Source organism: Macaca nemestrina, chromosome 9 (assembly GCF_043159975.1).
Source record: "Macaca nemestrina isolate mMacNem1 chromosome 9, mMacNem.hap1, whole genome shotgun sequence".
In the NCBI taxonomy this organism is placed as follows: domain Eukaryota; kingdom Metazoa; phylum Chordata; class Mammalia; order Primates; family Cercopithecidae; genus Macaca; species Macaca nemestrina.
In genome coordinates, this window is record NC_092133.1 from 57,034,736 (window position 1) to 57,052,522 (window position 17,787).

At 37.2% G+C, this 17,787-nt stretch overlaps 1 protein-coding gene across 18 annotated transcripts in view; it reads right to left on the bottom strand.

Moving 5' to 3' along the window:
* LOC105466175 (Rho related BTB domain containing 1) overlaps positions 1–17,787 on the bottom strand; it is a 144,969-nt gene that overhangs the window by 65,000 nt on the left and 62,182 nt on the right. For 7 of the 18 annotated variants that reach the window (XM_071069601.1, XM_011715162.2, XM_071069598.1 and 4 more), the window contains one exon: positions 14,074–14,145. The exons of 8 other annotated variants lie outside the window; for them this stretch is intronic. The gene's annotated coding sequence lies outside the window, so the exon portion shown is untranslated. 3 more of the 18 variants (XM_071069597.1, XM_071069596.1, XM_011715161.2) reach the window with 3 other exon arrangements.

Genomic DNA, 17,787 nt, shown 5'->3' on the forward strand with positions numbered 1-17,787 from the left:
AAGACAAGATGGCAGCCGGGCGCGGTGGCTCAAGCCTGTAATCCCAGCACTTTGGGAGGCCGAGACGGGCGGATCACAAGGCCAGGAGATAGAGACTATCCTGGCTAACCCGGTGAAACCCCGTCTCTACTAAAAAATACAAAAAACTAGCCGGGCGAGGTGGCGGGCGCCTGTAGTCCCAGCTACTCGGGAGGCTGAGGCAGGAGAATGGCGGGAACCCGGGAGGCGGAGCTTGCAGTGAGCTGAGATCCGGCCACTGTACTCCAGCCTGGGCGGCAGAGCGAGACTCTGTCTCAAAAAAAAAAAAAAAAAAAAAAAAAAAAGACAAGATGGCAATGAAGGCACTGATGCCTTGAACCCTCCTCTACCATCATCTCACTGCAAGTAGCCTTAGTCTGTACAGATAGCAGCCTCTACAACAGTACCAGAAATTAATGGTAAAAAGTAACCACGTACCAGAAACTTGAAGGATTTCTGCCAAATTCACTTCCATGGAGCCAAGTGAGAACGTCACTGATGACCAGCAGACTGCCATGTCCACAAGGAAAAGAACTGGCCCAGGAAGTAGGCAAACATTTTTCACCACAGATGCCCATTATCTGGAGTAATGAGAGCCACACTGACTTGGGACAACGGTGAAGAAAGAAGGGTGGAGGAAGAAGGTTTCCTAGTGGCTCCAGTAGGAAACCAGCCTGCTGCTATCAGCATGGAGTAACCTTGCTGACTGTCCCTTGCTGAGGATGGACCAGGTAGAGAGAACAAAGTATGGAAAAAGATGCTCTCTATTCTGCTTTTGCTTCCTCCAGCCCACTCAACCAGACCCTTTCAGTTTTGACCCTATGACAGAACTGACCGGTCTTGTGGGGTTAATGCAAGAGGGAGTCAGGTGAGGGGGTGCTGCCTCTTAAGACTGAACATTAGTGTAACTTCCATGGTCACATTCCTCACTGTTGTCCTTAATTCATTCACCCTCAAAGGTTCTCTCAGCTCACATTACATTGAGTACCTTTGCTTGTCTGCTCTGGAACTGGGTGATTTCCTGGAATGCTATGAGAGAGCCCTACCTTGATCTTTGACAGAGCCTATGGTTATTCAAGCATTTGGAATATGCTTCAATCCTTGGCCTTTGTGAATCCTTTTGTGTATGGATAGTGTAAACAGAGACCATTCAACACATGACCTATTAAAAACCCTGAAGCATAGACGTGTACAAGCAATTACCTAAAGGCACAGAAGAAAGGTCTTCCACTTAGATAAATGTGCTATATAAAACAGCAGAATAAAAACTTCAAAAATCAGATTCATGAACTTAATCATGTAAAAGAAGATAATATACATTTATAAACTAATAGTAGATGAAATTATAAGTAGGTAATGGGACGAGATAAAGAAAGACCACATACAAATGAAATATAAGGTCACCAAATTGAAAGCCATGCTGGCAACAGTACACAGTAGACTTGAAAATGTTGTAAAATTAATTAGTGAGGTACAGGTCAAGCATAAGAAGCTCTCTCTAAATACAGACGTAAAGACAATCTTTCTTTGTCTTTACTGATGACTGACCAAAGACAAAAAAGAGACTGACTGTCAAAATGCGATCTCTTGAATAGTATGTGATATGGTTGCATCTAAATCTTCATCCAAATCTCATCTTGAATTGTAGATCCCCTAATTCCCACATGTTGTGGGAGGGACCCAGTGGGAAATAACTGAATCATGAGGGGTGGTTTACCCCATACTGTTCTTGGGATAGTGAGTTGATCAAGATCTGATGTTTTTGTAAAGAGTTTCTGCTTTCACTTTGATCTCATTTTTTTCCTTGTCTGCCTTTCACCTTCTACCATGATAGTGTGGCCTCCTCAGCCCCATGGAACGTGAGTCCATTAAACCTCTTTTTCTCTACAAACTACTCAGTCTTGGATATGTCTTTATCAGCCATGTGAAAATGGATTAATATGGTATGTGTTCCTGAAGAACTAAGGAGCATAGTGTGATTTAATAGAACAAAATGTTCCCACTACAAAAAACAGGAAGGAGCAGGGAAAAGCAAGGAGGAGAAGGAGGAGGAGAAAAACAATGGAAGGCTCCAAATCTATGCATTTTTTTCAGTAAGATGTTTACATATCAATGACAAATTATATAAGAATCTCATTGTATCTTATCATCTTCTAAAACTAATGGACACAAATCTTCTCCATAAAGAAATAATGATATGAATGACTATAAATTTCACTAAGACACTATTTGAAGATGATTTTAAAAAACACATAAGAGAGTCTTAAGGATGGAAAAAGGTATTCCATGCAAATAAAATCCCCCCAAAAAGAGCAGAATTAGGTATCTCTATATCAGATAAAATAGATTTCAAGACAAAAACTGTAAAAAAAGACAAAGAAAGTCATTATATAATGACAAAGGGGTCAATTAAGCAAGATGATATAGCAATCAACACTGCAGCACCCAGATATATAAGGCAAATATTATTAGAGCTAAAGAGAGAGAGAGACCCTGATATAGTAACAGCCAGGGACTTCAATACCCCACTTTCAGCATTGGAAAGATCATCTAGACAGAAAATCAAGAAAAAAAATCGCTATGGACCAAATGGACCTAACAGACATTTACAGAACATTTCATCCAACAGTTGTAGAATACATATTCTTCTCCTCAGCACATGAAACATTCCCAAGGATAGACCATATGTCAGACCACAAAACAAGTCTCAAAAATTTTTTAAAAAATCATATCCAGTATCTTTTCTGACTACAATGGAATAAAACTGGAAATCAATAACAAGAGGAACTTTGGAAACTATATGAATACATGGAAATCAAACAATATGCTCTTAGATATAGTTTGGGTATTTGTCCCTGACCCAATCTCATGTTAAATTGTAATCACCAATGTTGGGAGTTCGGGCTTGGTGGGAAATGTTTAGATTATGGGGGTAGATCACTTATGAACGGCTTGAGTCATCCTCTTGGTGATAAGTGAACTCTTGCTCTCAGTTCACACAAGATCTGGTCATTTAAAAGTGTGTGGCTCCTCCCCCACCCCACTCACTCTCTCTCTCTTGCTTCTGCTCTGGCCATGTGACACTGCTGCTCTCCTCTCACCTTCCACCATGATTATAAGCTTCCTGAGGCCTCCCCAGAAGCTGAGGAGATGATAGTACCATGCTTTATGTAAAGACTGCAAAACCATGAGCCAATTTAATCTCTTTTCTTCATCATTTATTCAGTCTCAGGTATTTCTTTATAGCAATGCAAGAAAAGACTAATATGCTCCTGAATGAACATTGAGTCATTGAAGAAATTAAAAAGAAACCTTAGAAATATATTGAAATAAATGAAAATGCAAACACAACATTCCAAAACCTATGGAATACTGCACAAATGGTACTCAGAGGAAAGTTTATTGCAATAAATGCCTATATAAAAAAGGTAGAAAAACCTCAAATAAACAACCTTATAATATATCTTAAAGAACTAGAAAAGCAAGAGCAAACTAAACCCAAAATTAGTAGAAGAAAATAATTAATAAAGATCAGAGCAGAAAGAAATGAAATTGAGATAAAAACAGAAAAAATCAACAAAATGAATTTTTTTGACAAGATAAGTAAAATGGACAAATCTTTAGCCAGACTAAGAAAAAAAAAAGAAGACCCAAATAAATAAAATCAGATATAAAAAAAGAGATGTTACAACTGATACTGCTGAAATTCAAAGAATCATTAGGGACCATTATGTATAACTATCTGTCAATAAACTGGAAAACCTAGAAGAAATGGACAAATTCCTAGACACATGCAACTTACTAAGATTGAGCCATGAAGAAACACAAAATCTGAATAGACCAATAACAAGTAACAAGATTGAAGCAGTAATAAAAAAGTCTCCCATCAAATAAATAGCCAGGACATGGTTGGGCGTGGTGGCTCACACCTGTAATCCCAGCACTTTGCAGGGCTGAGGCGGGCAGATCACTTGAGGTCAGGAGCTCAAGACCAGCTGGACCAACATGGGGAAACCTCATCCCCCGTCTCTACTAAAAATACAAAAATTAGCTAGGTGTGGTGGTGCACGCCTGTAATCCCAGCTACTTGGGAGGCCGAGGCAGGAGAATCACTTGAACTGGGAAGGCAGGGGTTGCAGTAACCTGAGATTGCACCACTGCACTCCAGCCAGGGCAACAGAGCAAGACTCTGTCCAAAATAAACAAACAAACAAACAAACAAATAAGGACAGGAACTGATGGCTTCACTGCTAAACTCTCAAACACTTAAGAATTAGTAGCAATCCTACTCAAGCTATTCCAAAGAATTAAGAAGGAAGGAATACTTCCAAACTTACTCTACGACTCCAGTGTTATCCTGATATCACAAACAGACAAAGACACAACAAAGAAAGAGAGCTACAGGCCAATATATCTAATACACATAGATGCAAAATTCCTCAACATAATACTAGCAAATCAAATTCAACAACACACTAAAAAGATTATTCATCATGATCAAGTGACATTCACCCCAGGGATGTAAGGATGGTTCAACATATGTAAATCAATAAATGTGACACATCATCTGAACAGAATGAAGGAAAAAAACAACATGATCATTTCAATAGATGCCAAAGAAGCATTCAGTAAAATTCAACATTCCTTCATGATAAAATTTCCCAAAAACCTGGGTATGGAAGGAACATATCTCAACACAATAAAAGCCATATATAACAGACTGAATGTATCATACTGAATGAGGAAAAAGTGAAAGCCTTTTCTTTAAGATCTGGAACAAGACTAGCATGCCCACTGTCACCACTTTTATTCAACATAATACTAGAAATTCTAGTGAGAGCAACTGGACATGAGAAAGAAATAAAGGGCATTCAAATTGTAATGGGAGAAGTCAAATTATCCTTGTTTGCAGATGATACAATCTTATATTTAGAAGAAACTAAATATCCCACAGAAAATGATCAGAACTGATAAACAGTAAAGTTTCAGGATATGAAATCAATACACAAAAATAAGTAGCATTTCTATATGCCAACAATGAACAATCTGAAAAAGAAATCAAGAAAGTAATCCAATTTATCATAGCTACAAATAAAACAAAATGCCTAGAAGAAGTGAAAGTTATCTAAAATGAAAACTATGAGACATTGAAGACACAAAAAATGGAAAGTTACTCCATGTTCACAGATGGGAAGAATCAATATTGTTACAATGCCTATACTACCCAAGGCAATCTACAGATTCAGTTGACTCAAGTGTTAGTCTCCTTTGGCAACACCCTTACAGACATACCCAGGATCAGTACTTTGCATCCTTCAATCCAGTCAAGTTGACACTCAGTATTAATCATCACTGCTATCCTAAGCAAAAAGAATAGAGCTGGAGGCATCACATTATCTGACTTCAAATTATACTACAAAGCTATAGTAACCAAAAAAGCATGGGACTGGCATAAAAACAGACACACTGACCAATGGAAGAGAACAGAGAACCCAGAAATAAATTCCCACATTTACAGCCAACTTATTTTTGACAAAGGCGCTGAGAACATACACTGGGGAAAAGGCAGTCTCTTCAATAAATGGTGTTGGGAAAACTGGAGATCCATAAGCAGAAGAATGAAACTAGACCCCTGTCTCATGCCACACACAAAACTTAAATCAAAATAGATTAAATACTTATATCTAAGACCTCAGACTATGAAACTATTATAAGAAAATATTGACGAAACACTCCAGGACATTGGGCTGGGCAAAGATTTCCTGAGATCACACAGCAAAAATGGACAAACAGGATTACATCAAGCATAGCAAAGGAAACAATAAAGTAAAGAGACAATCCACAGAATGGGAGAAAATATTTGCAAATTACCCATCTGACAAGGGATTAATAACCAGAACATATAAGGAGTTCAAATAACTCAACAGAAAAAAAATCCAATTTAAAAAGAGTAAAAGAACTGCATAGATATTTCTTAGAAAAGGATGTACAAATAGCTAACGCATATATGAAAAAATGCTCAACATCATTAGTCATCGGAGAAACACAAGTGAAAACTACAATAAGATATAATCTCACCCCAGTTAAAATGGTTTTTATGAAAAAGACAGGTAATAATGATTGCTGGTGAGGATATAGAGAAAGGGGAACCCTTGCAAGCTGCTGGTGAGAATGCAAATTAGCACAGCCATTTTGGAAAACAATATGGATGTTCCTCAAAAAACTAAAAATCAAACTCTTTTATGATCCAGCAATCCCACTGCTGGGTATATATCCAAAACAACAAAAAAAGGAAAATTAGTATATCGAAGCGATATCTGCATTCCCATGTTTATTGCAGTACTACTTAAAATACTAAGATATGGAATAAACCTGTGTCCATCAGCAGATGAATGGATAAGAAATCCTGTTGTTTGAAACAACATGGATGGAACTGAAGGATATTATGTTAAATAAAATAAACCAGGCACAAAAAGACAAATATTTCATGTTCTCACTCATATATCGGAGCTAAAAAAAAATTTGAGCTCATGGAGGTAGAGAATAGAATAGAATGGTGGTTAGCAGAGGCTGGGAAGGGTAGTGGAAAGGGGGACAGAAAGGGGATGGCTAGTGGGTAAAAAATACAGTTACACAGAAGGAGTAAGATTTAGAGTTTGGTAGCACAATGGGGCAACTATAATATATTAACAATAATTTATTGCATATTTTAAAATAACTAAGAGTGGAATTGGAATGTTTCTAACACAAAAAAATGATAAATGCTTGAAGTCATGGACACCCCAATGTATTAGTCTGTTCGCATATTGCTATAAAGAATTGAGAATGGGTAATTTATAAAGAAAAGAGGTGTAGCTGACTCACAGTTCTACAGGCAGTATAGGAAGCATGGCTTGGGAGGCCTCAGGAAACTTACAATCATGGTGGAGGGCGAAGGAGAAGCAAGTGTGTCTTCACTTGGCAGCAGGAGAGAGAGAGCAAAGGGGTAAGTGCTACACACTTTTAAACAACCAGATCTCCTGTGAACTCCAATATGAGAACAGCAAGGGGGAAGTTTGCCCCCATGATTCAATCACCTCCAACCAGGCCCCTCCTTCAACATGTGGGGATTATAATTGGATATGAGATTTGGGCGGGGACACAGAACTAAACCATATCACCCAGTTACCATGATTTGATTATTATACATTTTATGTTTGTAGCAAAATATCACATGTACCCCTAAAATATGTACAACTAACATGCATCCATAATAATTGAAAATGAAAAATTAAAAAAACAGATTCTTGAAAGAAAAAGGACATAATAATAAATTTCTGACTTGGGTCAAATTGATATTTACATGAAAGCAACATAAAGCTGTTCTTAGATATCAAAGACTCAGGTCAAAAAACCCAAGTTCCCTTAAGGAAACTGCTCAAAGATACTAGCCAAAACACCTAGAGATAACTGAAAATTAAATACTAAAAACAAACAAAGGCATCAAGGCTTTAAAGAACTATGGAAACCAAAGCCAATAAAAACGTAAGATCATCCTATGTAGTTATTTTGAATTTGGTTACAAAATGGTATAGAAAAAGTATCTGCCAGAGATAATCTAGAAGGTTACAAAAGGCCAATTCATAATAGAAGTCACATGAACCTTCATAGACCAAAAGACATAGAATAAAATGAAGAAAACTTTTTAAGTATAAGGAGAAACTCACAACAATAACAAATATATGGGACAAAAAATCAGAATAAAGCAATGTCAGGTTAAGAAAGTGAAAATAAACAACACATGGGTGATCTGAATAACAAATACTAAGGCTAAATTAATAAATATCCCACATTTTTAAACCTATAGAAAGATAGCTTTCTTTCAAGTGTTCTTGGCACATTTAAAAAGCTGACCACATACTGGGCCATAAGGCCCCAAATCCCCCAAAGTGTAAATTGTTGTCAACCAAATTCTCTGCCCACAAAGAAGTAAATGAAACAATTGAAAGGAAAAGCTCTATAACATGAACAAAAAATCTCAACCCTTGTAAATTTAAAAAATACTTTCTAATATATCCATCTAAGGTAATAATTTTATAAATGGGAAATGTTTTAAAAGCAAATATATTTACCATATCTTTAAAAAAAATGAAAACAACCTATGACAAGTGAGGGAATGATTAAGATACTTACTAAGTGATGTTAGACAAATTAATCTGTCGGAGACTGTATTTTCTTATCTGTAAACTGGGGATAATTATCTCCTTCCATGGGTTGTTGTGAAGATTATATTAGATAATGCTTGTGAAATATTTCAACCTCTGTGCTTAGTATCAAGAGAACATCAGTACGTCTTATCTAATAAGGTTGTCATCGAAGTTATGCTTATGATGAGTTTGCAATAATCCAGAGAAATGCTGATATTATTGAGGAAAAGTGTGGAATAGTAATGTGAAATATATTCGACTGAAACAAAAGTAAATAAGTATGTGTAACCCAAATAAAACTGTGCCTCACGCACTCACCTGAAGCACTGTCTTAGCACAGTGGCAAAGCAAAAGAAACACAAACTGATTCTTAGAAAGCTGTGAACCATGTAGCTGCTTATGAATAGAGAGGTGTGGCTTACCTCACCTGTTACACATCTTACAGTGAACCTCCTAAAAAAGTCTCTTTGAAATGTTGCCCTCTGGAGTCTCACCTTTCATGACAACTGCTCAAATCTGTCTTTCTGCCTCTCAGGACCTGGGATCTCTTCCTTTCAGGTCCTTCTTCATCCCTTCTTACAGGGTTAGCCATCATTCTCTGCTTGTCTTACTTGCATTCCCATCCATTACTTCCCTCTGACAAATAAACAAATCTTTCTTGGGACTTACCCTTTTTTAAGGGGGTTGGGTTGGTTTTAATATGTGACTATTTAAAATTCAGTAACTGTATCTCTGTCATGTAACAGGAAGCAACATTGACGTTTTCCCTCTGCAACAACAATACATGAAAAACAAAACAAACTGGAAGGAAATACACTAGAAAGCAACACTAATTGTTTCTGGACAATGAGGCTATAACTTGTTCCTGCCATTTTCTACTTTACTTTTGATTTCAAATTTTCTACAATGCACGTCTTGCTTTTTAAAAAAATGTGAGATAAAATCCACATGCTACACAACTTATTCTTTTAAAGTATACAATTCATTGGTGTTTATGATATTCACAGGGTGGTGCAACTATTCCTGCTATTTAATTCCAGAATATTTCCATTATCCCCCAAAGAAACCTTGTATCCATGTATCCACTAGCAGTCATTCTCTATTCTCATTCACCCCAGCTCTGGCAACCACAAATCTACTTTCTGTCTCTACAGATTTTCCTATTCTGGACACTTCATGTGAATGGAATCATGCAATATGTGGCCTATTGTGTCTGTCTTCTTTCACTTAGCATAGTATTTGCAGTTTCTTCCATATTGTAGCACCTTTCAGTACTCCATTACTTTTTATGGCTGAATAATATTCTTAGACATATTATTTCTATAATGAGAAATACGTTTTAGCTTTTTAAAAACTAATGGATAGATTAAGTATAACCCTTGATTGTCACTTCTACTAAGAGTACAACCCAATCATAATACATGATTTTTGATAACACATAAATTGTTTTTCAAAACCATATGTACATAAAAAGCATAGAGAGTCTGCTAAACCTGTTTCTTTCTCTGACTCGAGCTCTCACATTAAAAAAACCCCACAGGAATCAAAATGATGTTTTTCTGAATATCAAACACAGAAATGGAACCATATAAAAAGACAGCTGTGGATATTCAGGACAAACACATACAATTCTATCTCAAACAGAAGATGAAAAATTCTTGGCTTTTAAATCTTGAGCATTCAAAGGGAATACTTACGGTAACTGAAATGAGCAATTTTAAAAAACTGGAAACAGGGCACATGAAATATTCTGTGGCAATCAATTGTAGTTAAAGATAGTCTAAGCTCAGATCAATATAGCATAATTCAGCTTTACATTCATTAAGAAGAAAGTAGTTCTAGATTTGTTGGTATGCATGCCATGTATGTATTTGTGTACCTGGAAATCACAAACACATAAATATTGATGCACACTCAGTGCCCAAATTTAACGTTGCAATCTTTACTTGGAAAGGCAGACTTCTACACATTTTCAGTGACAAGGGAGATATCCTGATGGAAGCTAACAGTAGCTAGCTCATATAAAGTAATGGTTCAGGCAAACAGAATTCTGTAAATGAAGGACTTACCCTGGACATAAAATGTGAGGTGTTTCAAACACACTGAGGGTGGAGTCGGGTGGTGACCAGAAGTAGGGCACTGGTGGTGTACTGGTTCTTGATCTAGGTGCCAGTTACATAGGTATGTTCAGTTTGCAAAAAGTCATCAAGATGTACTTTGCGATCTGCATACATTTCTCTATGTGTTATACTTCAATACTTTCTTAAAGTTAAAAAAAAAAAGAAAGAAAGAAAGAAACAAGAAACTCTACACATTGATTTTGGAGGCCCTATCATCCTCATGGGGGTGGGGCTTAGCTAAGAGCTGAATGGGGAAGTTTTGTCAAGAATTAATAATCAAAATATTGGTCAAGTCTTTAGAGATGGCAAAGTTGTAAGTGCTCATTTAAGAAAGCTAATACCAAGGCTGTAGACTGTGGGTGTTTAAAAACCCATACTCATGAAGAAAAGTCTCCACAGCCTTCTGTAGTAAGTTACTCATTGAAAGCATTCTCTAAAGATGTTACCAGGTTAGCTTCTGGAGCAGCAGGGTGACCACCTGCTGTGGTCTTCTGATACAATGACAATCAAGCAATTGTATGTAAACATTCATGAGACTATCATATGCTCGTTAGGACTAGGCTGTGCTTTGATTCAGGCAAAGGAAGAAACGTTTTGTCAGGTTTTCACAGCAACGTTAGACCATAAACGCAAAAGTGCTGGTGGAAAATTAACCAGACTTCCTAATATCTCTTACTTTATTTGAAGTTATTGGCTAATAACAACGAATAGTTTCCAGCTAGTATTTTTCAGGGCATGTTCCTATACCTTCCAACTTTAGGTAGAAATTATTACATGAAAGATTGTACGATTTTAAAAAGCAGGATGAAGCACTGTTTGTGGAAGTGGAAAATGATACCAGTCTGGAGTGTGACTAGAAATTTTAAGTCAAAAGACTTTAAAATGTCATAACTTTCATCCAATTTTAAGGTTTTATTCCTGGAAAAATAATAAATGTATAGAAAAAGATTTCATTTAAAGAATGTTCATCAGCTGGGTATGGTGGCTCAAACCTGTAATCCCAGCACTTTGGGAGGTCGAGGCAGGCAGATCACGAGGTCAGGGGTTCGAGACCAGCCTGGCCAACATAGTGAAACCTCGTCTCTACTAAAAATACAAAAATTAGTTGGGTGTGGTGGCACACGCCTGTAGTCCAAGTTACTTGGGAGGCTGAGGCAGGAGGCGGAGGTTGTAGCGAGCCTAGACCACGACGCCATTGCACTCCAGCCTGGGTGACAGAGTGAGACTCCGTCAAAAAAAAAAAAAAAAAAAAAAGAATGTTCATCATCATATCACTATTTGTGGAAACAAAAATAACTTTAGAAGTCCAAACACGGGAGATGGGTTAAAGAAAAATGAATATATGTCCATCAAAAATGTGCTATAGGAGTACACTTATTGTTATATTAAGATGTTCATGATAAATCTTTAAATTAAAAAAGATTTAAAAATTTACTGAATAACACTACTCCTTAAAAATTATGTGCCTAAATACACATAAAAAGATTGAGATAGAGATATACTAAAATACTAATGCCAACATCTTTTATAGGATAGGATTATAATTCATTTTAATTTTTTTATTTTTCTCATCTATGTATTCCATCTCTTCTGTAGTGAACATATGTTCTTTGTGAAACAAAGAAATTTTACAAAAAAGAGGGCATGGAGGTAGGAAAACAAGGAAATAAAATACCTTCATGTGTGAGAAAACATTCTTCCTTCATTATGTGAAATTAACATCTACTCTTGACCTTGTCTCTGTGTACCTTAAGAACTTTGTGTGAAATGTCTTTTATATGGTAGGGAACAGCCTTGCTACTCCTGGACCCTTCTTTTCAATCCTGAGCAGATGTCCCACTCATCAGTATATCATCTTGGAGTTCCTGGTTATTCAGCTCCCTTTACTTCTATCAAAGGAACTAATACCTCAATAGGCCCAACCACAAAAACTACATAGCCCCTCAGCCTAGAACAATGCAACAAGGATATACCTGTTGCATGCTAGGTGTAGGAACAAGGCCATGGGAAAACATTCTCTAATCTTTCCAGATCAAGTCATGAGACTTTGAGAGACTTCAGTAGTCATGTCAGAAGAGAGTCCCTGGTCTACTTCAAATAAATAGAGTTTAAAGAATATTAGAATCTGATCTAAGGGTTCATTGTTGACTTTTGTTTGATACACACAAAGGGAAACAAGTTCCTTTACTTGAAGCCTCTTTCCAGGAGCCTTAATGATCAGCTGCCAAATTTAGCCTTTGGCTCCATGTCCACTGTGTCGATTATTCTCCCATGCTTACTGAAGTGAGGCCAAATCTCATCCCTATTTAGAGAGAACAAATGCAGATATCTTGATGAAATGGAGAGCTGGTGAACCTGTATTGTAAAGAGCCAGGAGAACATACTCTAATGAATGGAAGCACATGGGCCTCATGGCTTATGTTTTAAAAGTACGTTCACATGAAAGGATCAATGGCCGTGGGCGTGCTATATGAGACATAGAGAGGAGGGGAAGATACAGAGAAGGCAGTCAAGATTGGCTGCTCATTGGACTCACTGGGGGATTTGTTTTGTTTTGCATACTACTCTCTGTACAAGAATGTTCTTGGCAGCACTATCCAAAATAGCCAACAACTGGAAACAACCCATCAACAGTAGAATGGATAAAAAATAATAAATTGAGGCCTATTTATACAATGGAATATTATACACCACTAAAAATGAATGAACTACTGCTACACACATTATGGATCAATCTCAGAAACATAATATTGAAGCCAGGCACAAAAGAATACATAGGATATGATTTCATTTATATAAAGTCCAAAAGCAGGCAAAACTAATTTATGGTATTAGAAGTCAAGATAAGGGTTACATTGATTGGGTAGTGGCTGGATAGGGGCATGAGAAGGGCCTCTGGGTGCTGGTAATGTTCTGTTTCTATATTTAGGTGCTGGTTATGTGAGTGTATTCAATTTAGGAAATTTTTTTATATACTTATAATTTGTTTTTGAAATATAAGATATACTTCATAAAACGGTTTTAGTTCATATTCCTGGGCTCTAACATGGATCTACTAAAACTGTAGGCTCTAACTTCTTTGAGGTATTCAGTATAAAGCAAGGTTGGGAATCACTACACCAGATGATCTACATCCATAGGTGTACAGAAGCCAGCCCCTACTAGCCCACAAGAACTAGCTGCTAAATTTTTAGGAATTTTGCAGGCCCATTAGTGCCAAGTATTAAAAATTAAATTACATCAGTTTACAATTACATAAATTATACTAAAAACAAAGATAATAAGTACTCAGAACGCATCACTTTCTAGCTATTTCTGTTTACTATTATCTATATTTGGAGGCTATTCACGCCAATTTTATCTATATGGTGAAAGTACAATACAATGGTGTGACACCGCGTCATCTCTTTCCAATTCTGTGCTCAGCCACATCAGCAGCTTGAAATTGGACGTGGTGGGAATATTTACACCACAGAAATCAGCAGCCACTACCAATCAGTGCTTGCTTTATTGTTCTAGATCTAAGAAAATAATTTAAAACTGTTAATAATGGAGATTAAACTTAAAAGTGTGCTGTATGTGGAGGTGTGGCACTATGAATAGTACGTTTGAAAAATATTCTTTCAGTACTAAAAATTATCATCCGGTTCAACAAGGAAGTGATTCACATCATGGATGAATGAGTAGAGTTCTGACATATGTCTTTGATGTTTCACTTTTGTCTTACTGATTAACATAAAAGAAAATACCTGCCAGCATTTATATGGGAGCTGCACCCCTTAATCAACTGCAACATAGGTTGGCCTATGGATAGAAGAGTTCTGCAAAAAACAACAAAAGCATACTGTGAGACCTAACCGGCTATACTGAATTTACAATAACAGGTATTACAGAGTTTATTATTATTTGTAAACAGTGTACTACACATTCTTTATGTCACTAAAATTTATGTCAATTTGTGTATGCACATACACGCATTTTACTTTTTTCCAGGAGAGCTGGTTGATTTACCAGGTCGTCACCACCTACATCCCTCCTATGTTTAAGATTCCATGGCTCTCTATTATGATTCAAGAAACAAGTAAATAAAATAAGGTCTGGTTATGGCCTATGAAGCATGAATTTCAGCATAAGATATAGTAACCACTATTCTTTAGGACCTCATGACTCAAAGTGTGGTCCACAGACCAGCAGCACTGGCATCAATGGGGAACTTGTTAGAAATGCATGATCTCAGGCCCCATCCCAGAATTACTGAATCAGAATCTGCACTTTAACAAGATGCCCATTCTTGTTGTACACACGTGAAAGCTTGTGCACAGCTTTAAAAGCAATTAATTCCTTGGTAAGAATAAAGACTTACATATAATCAGTTTGAGATTAGTAGAAGGTTAAGGACAATATAGCAACTGGTGAGTTCTCAGCACCTAGCCCCAGTTCAGCCACTTCATAGCACTGGGAAAGACATATACTTGCTACTTTTAAATTTGAAGAAAAGGACATCCATCTTGCAACATGCATTTACCAAATACTAAAAGTGAAATTGCACCACCAGGATAATAAAGCCTATTCTAGGCCACTTGGATTATTACTAAAAAAGGAAAAACAGGTACAAGTATTTAAAAAAATATATCAAAGCAGTAGCTTTCCTCCACATATGTGATGAATTGGAGGTGTTGGCAAGGACTCGGTTCCGAAAGTCCAAAGCAGGGCAGCAAGTGCCACATGACGGAATGTGGCAGCTGGGGAGAGGAGTGCAGAAAACACTTCCCAGCGATGTAATTTAGGCCAGGGTACTTATCAAGTGCTGCCGGTGAAATGGGGAAATTGTGGTGTTTATGCTTTTCCTATCAATATATCAGTCAGCAACACGTGACAAAAAGAAAAGGCAGGAGCAGCATACCTCAAATACTCAAAACTACAGTGAATTGAAATGAAGGTAGGAAAGTCTCACATTTCAAAATTGAAAGCAAAAATTTTCTACTGGCAATAATATTCTCCGGAAATATTTCTTAGTTATCTGGCTGGAAATAGTGGCTTTGAGATACAAAGTTCCATGTAGAACACACATTAGCTACTTAGGAACAGTGTCTGGAAGAAAATGAGAGCCACAAATCTGCAAAAGAAGCTTGGTATTAGTTTGCAGCAGAAACTAAGGCAATAAAATAATTCAATGCAAGTAAACTTTGGCAACCCTAGAGTGTGAAGAAAACAAATGTAATGGAGACTGGGCCACTGGAACCCAGAGACACCACTGGGCCTGTTGTGTTCAAGAAAAAAAAGGTTCCTATAACCATTCCTTGCAAATCAGAATTCAAATGACTCCAGTAAATTTAGAGACAAAATGATACAACTGCCCTAATATGTTAAAACATTTTCTTTTGACATACTCTAGGAAGGCTAAGAAGAGAGCTAACCCTTATTGAGCACCTACTATGTGCTTTACATGCATGAGGCTTTTATAACATCCTCATAACCCTCTGATGGGGGAGGGGATACTGTTCCCATTTTACAGTTGAGGAAAGTAAGGTCATATTTCACCTAAGTTGCATAGTTAATGAAAAGCCAGAGTTTGGTCAAAATGAAAAAGCGCCAAATGGATCACATAACAAAGACAGCTTGGAAGGGTTATTGTAACAAAGACAGCTTAGAAGGGTGTTATGTTTTGAATAAGAGAAAAAGACTATTTTATCTCCCACACCACTGAAGATAAGTGAGGTTTCTCCTACTACCCACCATATCTTTACACGACTAGAATTCTCTTATCAGCATTTCTGGATGTACCTTGGGTTTCACATGTATATCATACTTGCTAGTTGTATTTCAGGCTATGTTGGAAGATTTAGAAGACTTGGCACTTTTCAGGCAGTATTATGTAACGGCACTGGGCTTTGGCTGGGACTTGGAAGCCTGGGTTCAGTTCAGAGGGTGTCACTTATTAACTATGAGAGTAGTCAAGTTACGTTGCCTCTCTGGGTGCCAGTGTTTTCCATCCACATGAGGTTGGGCTAGGTATCCTTAATAAGGACATTCCTGGCTCCATGATTCAACTCTCTCTGACCCAACTGTTTAAGATTGTGACACCTTCCATCAAAATACATTTAAAATGACCTAAACAGTTAGCCAATTTATCTAGGCAAAAATGTTATGTAGTTCAAATTTAAATACAAAATTTAGAAAGTAGAAACAAACCCAGAAGAATAACTTCTATGCTCCAACATCTGCAAGAGTAACCTGGAATGAAATGGTTTAAAGTGTTGCTTTTGGTGGTGGGTGCGGGGAGGTGTTATTTAGAGCAAATATATATTCAAGTTCTTAGACAGCATTGGGTGCAAATCCAAGCTCTGTTTCCTAGTAGTTCTTTAACATCTCTGAGTTCCATTTCTTGCCTCTGTAAAGTTGGAATTGATCATGAATATTAGCTGCAATTTAGTTAACGTGTCTGGCATCTAGTAGGGGCATAAATGCTGGTTTATTGTTATCACAGCAGTCATTAAGGGTTTGGTCTATGGTTGGGTAACAATTCAAAGGAAATTTCTCCACAGAGAGATAGAACCTAAGATCATAACCTTATTAACACTGGGAACTTGCCATTAACCTGTGTCTATGCAATAAATAAACTCAGGTGCACAGTGGAGACATGTAATTGCTTTCTTCTAGACCTATTGGCATCGCTTTCTTTGTAAAACTTGCTAATTCGTTCTTTAGTGGATAAAGCCTGATCAGAGGCATGCTGATGTATTTGATGACAGAGCTCAAGGAAGTTTCTGAAGACAGGAGTGTCCTGGGACATCTGGAAAAAGTGATAGTCATAATCACATGTCCATCGTTTTTGGCATCTTTTGCCAGTTTTCCAATATCTGTCCTATGGGCACAAGGAACAAAAGGTGCCAGGAAAAGGAGGAAGTGGGTTCTATTTGTTTACAAACTAAAAATAAAAAAATTCTGATGCTAACAAATAACTAATCTGTAAATATCCCATCCATTGGAGTAACTGCTTCTTGATCCTTCCCCCAAAAGCTTTCCCTTTCCTTTTCCTCTTCCCTGCTGCCCACACACTCACCCATCTCCTGCCCTCGTCTACACACACTTTTTGGAACTCATTTTTCCCTCCCTCTCCAAGTTTTGTTTTGGTCTTGTGATGTTGGTGGGAAGCCTGGTGGAGAAGAGAAGCATTCAAATCACCTATGCTCTTTAAACCCTAAAACATGAAGCCAGAGGGAAACTTGAATGGCCTATTTTCTAAAAGGAAGACCAAGAGAAAGTTTTAAACATTTCTCTGTTTTCTACAGGTATATTTCTTGAGCAAAAAATGGCAGAATTTCAAATGTTTCCAGCCATTTTAAAAGAGGTAAGTCATGCATACTAACCAAAGCCTTATGAAATTCAAAAGAGAAAACAAATGATTGCTAAATGATTATTATTAGAGATACCATGCTAATTCCTAGATCTCTTTTGTTCAT